We start from the raw sequence: 8,378 nt of genomic DNA, 5'->3' as shown, positions 1-8,378 counted from the left end.
GAAGATTCTCAGGTATGGAGAGACACACACAATGTCTTATAGAGGCCTGAGGAGTATGTTTTCATGGTGGATGGTGAATTTGAGTGACGTCGTCTGGTAAGGCCAGACAAAAAAAAATTCTGGGTTCTGGTTCCTGACCATTTAACCCCCTAGTCAGGTTATTTCATTGGCCTCTGTGTAAAAATAAAATAAAAAAATAAAATAAAGGCATTATGCGACCGAGTGTGACCTTGTTGGCACTGGTCAAAAGTTAAGCAGGGCTTTTATTTTGATCTATGTTGCACTCGCCTTATTTGTGATGTTCTCGCGTAACTTTGGAAAAAAAACTTCATGGAGTCACGCGCCACCGACAGCACTGGCTGGAAAGAATGGACTTCTGCACGGTGTGTGTGATCTGTCCTCGCAAACCACCAGAGAAAATAATCTGACTACAAGAGGAAACCTTTGCAGATGTGGTGCAAGAGGTGAAATCGTGCCACTGGAGATTTCCCCACCGTGGAGCTTGGCGCTGTGGTGGTGGGTGTGATGGGTGGATTCCACTTCAGGCATCTGAGCCAGAGACCTAACCCTAACTCCCTCTGCTAGTAATGACGCTGCTCTGTCCGTTAAAAAGGTGGTAACTTATGCAAATATTGAATTAATTATATTTAAAAAGCAACCCATGCGTCGCTTCCAAAAATAAAAAAAGAATAAAATAAAATAAAATAAAATCCCTACCTACCCATCCTTCCCATGAATAAATAAAATAAAATAAATCCCCCCTACCCATCCTTAAAATGCTAAATAAAATAAAAAATAAAATAAAATAAATTGCCTACCTATTCATGCCCTTAAATGACAAGGAACCGGAACCCAAGGTATTTTTTTGTTTGGCCTAAGTCACTCATAGGGAAGGTTATTTACTGCCCATGTTTCCATTATTGAATAATTGTGCTGCACTTTTTATTGATTTGTCCAAGGCTTTTGATATGATTGACCATGACATTTAATGTCAGAGGCTGTCAGATTTAGGCCTGTCAGGCCAAGCTGTTGGCTGGTTCTCACATTATTTCTCCAATTGTAAGCAATGTGTGCAGCTTAGTGGTCTTTCTTCCAGCTGTCTTTATGTCACCAAAGGTGTGCCACAAGGTTCAGTTTTAGGACCCACTCTCTTCACTATTCATCTGTGGGTCAAAATATAAACACATCTGAGCATCTTTATGCGAGTCACAGTATTGTTTATTGTTGTGCAAACACTGCTGCCCTGATATTCGAACATCTGCAGCTGGTATTTGATGTTATTCCGTCGCAGCTGTTCCACCTCAGACTCGTGCTAAATGCAGACAAAACCAAGGCTATGCTGTTTTCTAATAACAAAAAAAGGTGTCAGTAGTTCTTCAGTCCGTTCAGAGCTGACTCTGTTTTCTTCCTCCAGGGTGGACCATGGTGGAGAGCACAGGCTGAAACCCAGGCTGGGGAAGTGTAAGTGTGGATTTAGTTTGATTCCTCATCACTAAGCAGCAAACACTCAGCTGTTTAGATGGTGCAGCTTCACTTCCTGCTGTTTGTTCTCAGCCATGGCTGGACCGTGGCCCAGGTGAACTACCTGCTTACCTGGGATCAGATCAGGGGTGGGCAGACATTTTGTTTGTGGGGCCGGATAGAGAGCATTCCAAGTTTTAAATTAGTTATAACCAAGTTTCTATACCAATACTTTTTGTTTCAAAACACATTCAGGTATATCACAGCACTTTTCCCTCACAAAATCCGTTTTTAAACATTTTGTTAATTATTGCTCTTCCAAATATTCAGAACTCATCAGCAGCGTGTGATGCTGCATCTCAGTAGGAACTGTGGAGTCGTCCTCTCAGTTTCTTCGTATTCTTTCATCATTTTCTCAGGTGGACCCTCTTAGTTTGACACACAAATGTTCATCAGTTCAGTTTACACAAAAATAAGTGAGAACTGCGCATGGTGCCTGTAGTTTCCCACAATGCTTCAGTCTGTCTCTGTGATTCTGTGAGCCAGTGAAACTTGACTGTGGCGTCTCCAGCTGAGCTCCGCCCACTCAGCGCGTACAGGAGGAGCTTCCAAGTCAAACTCAGCCCAACCCCTATCTGACACTGCCATCTACAGGACTGTTGGTGCACAGCAGCTTTGTGAAAAAAAAAAATTTGTTTCTCTATACAAACATAAATTTGGCAGCAGAAATCATGATGTATGTCTGAGGGCCATATTAAATTTTTTCATGACCTCAATCCGGCCCGCAGGCCTTATTTTTTCCATGTCTGGAGTAGACTGATCAAAGCCAATATTTGTGCAAGAAAAACTTGATATCTGCCAAAACATCAGCTTTTGGAGAATTCATTGTTGACTTTCTTGCGTGGGGTTAAAAGCGTTTCATTAGATGAAGGTTGGCAGAGTTTTCTCAGCCCAGAGAGGATTGTGTAACCCTAAACGTGAAAATGACCATAACTGGCTTAGGAGTTATTGGTGTAAAAGACATTGGGGAACTTACAGTAACTGATCTTTTATACATTAAATGGTAATACTGTAGATAGTATTGCTAAAACACTGGGACAGAAGGCCTCACATTAAGACTTCATGTGAAAGACAACATCAGGCTAAGTGATGTGTTATGTTGCAGGTGTCGGTCTGCAGGGCCAGGCTTCATGGTGTGACCCCCGAGCAGAGCTGGACACAGACTCATTACTGGTAACAGGAGAAGTTGAACTGGTCTTCTGATTCACTGCAGGCTAATCAGCAATTGGGAAATGCATTTTGTGTTTTATTTACCTTTCATTTCATTTATCTAGACTGAGATTACACCTGAAGTCCAGGAGGAAGGCAACATATACCGGTAACACAGGCTTCTCTTCCATCTCTAATGCGCATATGTCATAACAAGTGTTTGTACTCATCTTTTAATGTTTAACTGTAAACTTAAGTGGTGCAAATTTAAACACTCCCTGTGCACAAGTCTTCCTGTTGCCTTTTGTGTATGTTCACTGTTTACTGCATAATACTCCTGTTCCAGCCACCTCAGGGGGAAGTAAACACTGGGTGGAAAAAACTTAAACTGGCACCGCTCTTTGTTAGAAACATAGCCTTATACTTTTGTGTTTTTTCTTTCCTTTTTTCCCGTTGTACCAAACGCGAACCAAACTGTGACTTCTGTGTACTGTTACAGCCCCAGTGTTTAGCATGAATGTGTTACTGTTGTTGTTCATGCTGCATCTCCAGGCTGCGGTGTCCACACGCCGGAGCATTTCGCTGCAGTCTCACCGGTTTGGTGTTGGAGGGCGAGGGTGATGTCACCTACCAGATAGTTCCCTGGGAAAGGAACATCCTCACCACAAAAGGCTGGCGGCCGGCAGGACCTCTGGTCAAGTTCACCTGCCTGAGAGGAAGTTTCCACCGGCTCCAACTGCCGCACTGCCAGATCTTCTCTGGTCAGTATGAAGTGTAGAAACAGAAAAAATGTGTAATTTATTCACCCCTGTTAGACCAAGTTTATGAGCTGCATGCCTATTACAAGATACACTGTTTTTAGGTTTACACTGTTTGATACACTGTTTTAGTGAATCAAGGTGTAGGAAAATGATGTAGGAATTGAATTTTCACTGAAATACGCATATACACTCCTGATCAAAATCTTAAGACCAGTTGTAAAATTGCAAGAATTTACATTTTGCACTGTTGGATCTTAACAAGGTTCTAAGTAGAGCTTCAAAATGCAAAAAGAAGAAATGGGAGTGAGACAAAAAAAAATTTGAGTCAGCAATTTATTGCAAACAACCATTAAACTGAAATAGGCTGTTCATCAGCTGATCAAAAGTTTAAGACCATATCTCAAAAAACCCAAACCCCCCCTAAAATAGAAATATAAAATTTTCAAAAAAGGACTCAGTAATGAGTAGCTGCGCCATTCTTGGTAATCACTTCAAAAATTGGTTTGGGCATGCTTGATGCTAGTGTTTCCAGGAGGCTAGTGGGAATGTGGCTCCAAGTGGTGAAGAAGCTTCACAGAGGGCAGCCACTGTCTGGAACTGGTGTCCATTTCTGTAAACTTCCCTTGCCATCCAACCCCAAATGTTCTCAATTGGATTTAGATCAGGGGAACATGCAGGATGGTTCAAAAGGGTGATGTTTTTTCTCTGAAGAAGTCCTTTGTCAGGCGGGCATTGTGAACTGCAGTGTTGTCCTGTTGAAAAACCCAGTCATGACCACACAGACGATGGCCTTCAGTCCTGAGGGATGCCCCCTGCAACATCTCCACATAGCCAGCTGCCGTTTGACGCCTCTGCACAACCTGAAGCTCCATTGTTCCATTGAAGGAAAAAGCCCCCCAGATCATGATGGCCCCCCCTCCACTATGCCGTGTAGAAAACATCTCAGGTGGGATCTCCTTGTCATGCCAGTAATGTTGGAAGCCATCAGGACCGTCAAGGTTACATTTTTTCTCATCAGAGAATAAAACTTTCTTCCACCTTTCAGTGTCCCATGTTTGGTGCTCCAAACTCCAAACGGGCAATTTTGTGCCGTTGAAGGAGACGAGGCCTTTGAAGATGTTTTTTGTTCTTAAAACCCTTCTCTGGCAGATGCCGTCTGATGGTTATGGGACTGCAGTTGGCACCAGTGACAAGCTTAATTTGGGCCGAGGATCGTCCCGTGTCTTGACGGACAGCCAATGGAATCCTGCAGCTCAGGGCCGTTGAAATTTTTTTGGGTCTACCACTTGACTTTTTTGTTCCATAACCCTCAGGATCTTTTAAGAAGTTTAAAATGACTGTCTTACTGTGTCCAACCTCAGCAGCAATGGCACGCTGCGAGAGGCCTTGCTTATGCAGCTCAACAATCCGACCACGTTCAAAGACAGAAAGCTTTTGTGCCTTTGCCATCAGATTTGGGCTTTTAAGGCGAAGATTTGGGCTTTTGAAGGCTGTGGTGGTAAACTTTTGATCAGCTGATGAACAGCCTAGTTCAGTTTCATGGTTGTTTGCAATAAATTGCTTACTCTTTTTTTTTTTTTTTGCCTCACTCCCATTTCTTCTTTTTGCATTTTGAAGCTCTACTTAGAACCTTCTTAAGATCCAACAGTGCAAAATGTAAATTCTTGCAATTTTTTTTTAATTTATTTGGGACAGTGGATAGCTCTCAGCCATGCCAGAATTAGCTACTAGCTAATTTTCATCTGTAGTCCCTGAGCAGGAATAGAAAAAACAAAGTGTAACAGTACAATACAAAACAGATAAACACATACAGATACAAACAAGTATAAAAACATCGTCACAAAAACAGCCTTATCAGACAACAACAATAACAAGGTTTCACAGTCTTCAAAACACAACAACGAGACAATATAAGACAATATAATGTTAAAACATGACACTAACACGATTACAAACCAATTGAATTGTGAGCCAGTGTTTGAGTTTATGATTGATGGGTACATGATTGAGTTGATTTAAGCCATGATTTTATCTTGGATTTAAAACCAGCAAAGGTGCTAATCTCTCTGATCTATTTTGGTACTGAGTTGCAATAATTAGTGGCTCTGACAGAGAAGGCTGATCTACCAAACTCAGTACATCTAGATAGATAGATAGATAGATAGATACTTTAGATAGATAGATACTTTATTCATCCCGAAGGAAATTCACAATTTCCTTCACAGCACATCTGTGCTGTACTGCACAGTGACCTCTGCTGGTCATCCTAGTTGTTCTCCTGTTGTCAGGGCGCAGTGATATGAACTCCTTTAATGGAGGAGCAGCCAAATCGTGAATTACTCTATACACTAAACTAACATCAGCAAGACACACAAAATTATCAAAAGTCAAAAGTTTATGCTTTTGAATGATGTTACACTGATGATAACTTAATGGCTTTCTGTCTAGTACCTTGAGAGTTTGTTTATAGAGCGTTTGTGGCTGAGCAAGTGTTATTTTTCCAGCTTGTGACCAGCTTGTGATACAGTATGCAATGTGTGAAAAAATCATTGAGTGCATATATAGTTTGGTGGCATCTAAGGGAAGCTGGTTTCAGATGTGTCTAAAGTTTCTTTAGTTGAATTTGACAGTATTACACACCTGCTTTATGTGTTTCTTATAGGACAACTGTGAATCGACAGTAATTCCCAGATATTTAAAATATGACACAGTCTGGATCTTGTCCCCATTTACAAGGATATCTGGCTGGTTTCCATTTTTTCTTATATAGAAGTACATGCATGCAGTTTTACTGATGTTTAGTGTCAGGCAAGACTCTGAAAGCCAAGTAGAAATTTTGGCCATTGCTGTTGTTAATTTGGCTGCTACTTCACATCTGTCTCTTCTATGTGCAAGGATAACCGTGTCATCCGCATACATTTGAGTTTCAACTTCAGGGCATGCAAGTGGTAGGTCGTTAACATATAAACTAAATAATAAAGGGCCTAAAATTGAGCCTTGCGGGACACCAACAGAGCAGTCAATGAATGATGACATTTTATCCCCAACTCTGGTGCATTGTTTTCTCATGGTGAGATAGGATTCCATCCATTTCATTACATCATCAGAAAAATTAAAATTTGACAACTTTGAGAGAAGGACATTATGGTTTACTGTATCAAATGCTTTTTTAAGGTCCAAGAAGACATCTCCTACAGCACTCCCACTGTCTAGTTTTGATTTGATTTTTTCAATAAAATAACAAGTAGCCATTTCAGTCGAGTGGTTTTTCCTGAAGCCGAATTGCATGGGATGAAAGAGAGCTTGTCCAGAATTTAGGAAGTCAGTTAGTTGTTCAGTTACCACTTTTTCTACGATCTTTGATGCCACAGGCAAAATACTGATGGGCCTATAATTGGCTACATCAGTTGGTTCACCTGCCTTAAAAATGGGAACTACAACTGCAGCCTTCCATGCAGCTGGAAAAATTGACTGTTTTATAGACAAATTAACTAAGTGTGTAAGGGGGGTGCTGAGGGAGTGAATATTGTTTTTTAAAAATGTTGAATCCCACTGAAAAGTGTCTTTTGCCTTTGAGGACCTTAAAGTGCTTAGGATCTTACAAACTTTACTTTCAAGGACTTCAGCTATCTTAAAAATCGGTTTAGTAAAATCTGGTGCTGCTATGTCTTTAGGTCTTGCACCAAAAGTGTGTGATAGATTTTGCACTGACGCAGTAAAGTAAGTATTAAATGCAGAGGCAATTTCATTAAGATCATTGGTTAAATTTCCCTGAATTTTCAGTTCATGTCCCTTTCCCTGATTTTGCTTGCTGTCTTTCTTTGTCAGTTTATTTATGTTCCTCCATATCAATTTACTGTCTCCTTTTCCGTCCTTGATAATGTCCATAAAAAAGTTTGCCTTTGCTTTCCTTAGTTCTTTCACTACCTTATTACGAAGGCTTATGAAAATGCGTCTGTCGTTAATTGATTTAGACTTTAGCGCTACTTTCAAAGCAAAATCACGTTTTTTCATCAAGTCCCACAGGTGGTCATTAAACCAGTGCAGGTTACTCTTACGGCGTCCATTTTTAAATGTTTTTATGCATTTTTCTTTAATTCTATTTATTGTACCTATAAAGGACTCACAAGAGGCCTCTATATCATCTGTGAGTAAAGCATCTCTCCAATCAGTTTGGCTTAATTCTTCCTTAAATGCATTCATATCTTGTTTTCTTATTCCATAGAAGTGCTTAATTATCTCTTGTTGGTAAATAAACCTGTTCTTTGTTAATTTCCTTGCAATAAGAGTCATATTGTGATCTGACAAACCAGTGAGAAGGTTGTAAGATCTGATGATTCCCCCAGGCTTATTACTAAAGATGAGATCAATTTGTGTTTTCGAGACATTTGTTATTCTTGTGGGTCCATCTATTAATTGAGTCAGTTCAAATTGATTTGTAAGTTCTTTTGGTCTCTTTCTAGTTGTTTTTTCAGTCCAGTTTAAATTAAAATCACCAAGAACTATACATTCCTTCTTTCTATCCAATTCTTTAAGCAGGTTCTTGAAATGCACATAAAACGTGACGCCAGATGATGGTGGTCTATACACGCCAATCACGTTAAATGACATCTGCTTAGACAGAGTAATATTGATGACAATACATTCAGTTTCATTTGTACATATTAGATCGATTTGTTCACATCTAATCTCATCTCTCACGTACATAAGCAGTCTGCCGCCTCTTCCTTTATTTCTGTCTTTTCTGAAAACCTTGTAGCCAGGCATTGTAAAAGAAGCTACAGGTTTTTCGAGTTGTTCAGTTTTTGCCTTTACGCTACGAATGTTCAGATGACCTCCAAGGAGACCTTTCGGTTTTGCGCGTGGGTCCCAAATGATTTTGGAGTGCTGAACAGTTTGAAAGAGCCCGATATTGAAGTGTTTTGTGATCGCCGGGTTTCCACATGA

General features: G+C 40.3%; 1 long non-coding RNA gene across 1 annotated transcript; it reads left to right on the top strand.

Annotated features, from left to right (window-relative positions):
- The first annotated feature begins 1,411 nt into the window (after positions 1 to 1,411).
- LOC115363604 (uncharacterized) lies at positions 1,412 to 3,425 on the top strand. The gene is made up of 4 exons (XR_003928598.1): positions 1,412 to 1,461; positions 2,627 to 2,694; positions 2,796 to 2,839; positions 3,223 to 3,425. It is a non-coding gene; the product is annotated as an uncharacterized LOC115363604 (long non-coding RNA).
- The last annotated feature ends 4,953 nt before the right edge of the window (positions 3,426 to 8,378 follow it).

The sequence above is a fragment of the Myripristis murdjan genome, chromosome 8, assembly GCF_902150065.1.
Source record: "Myripristis murdjan chromosome 8, fMyrMur1.1, whole genome shotgun sequence".
Lineage (NCBI taxonomy): Eukaryota > Metazoa > Chordata > Actinopteri > Holocentriformes > Holocentridae > Myripristis > Myripristis murdjan.
This window is presented reverse-complemented; position numbering and strand designations above follow the sequence as displayed.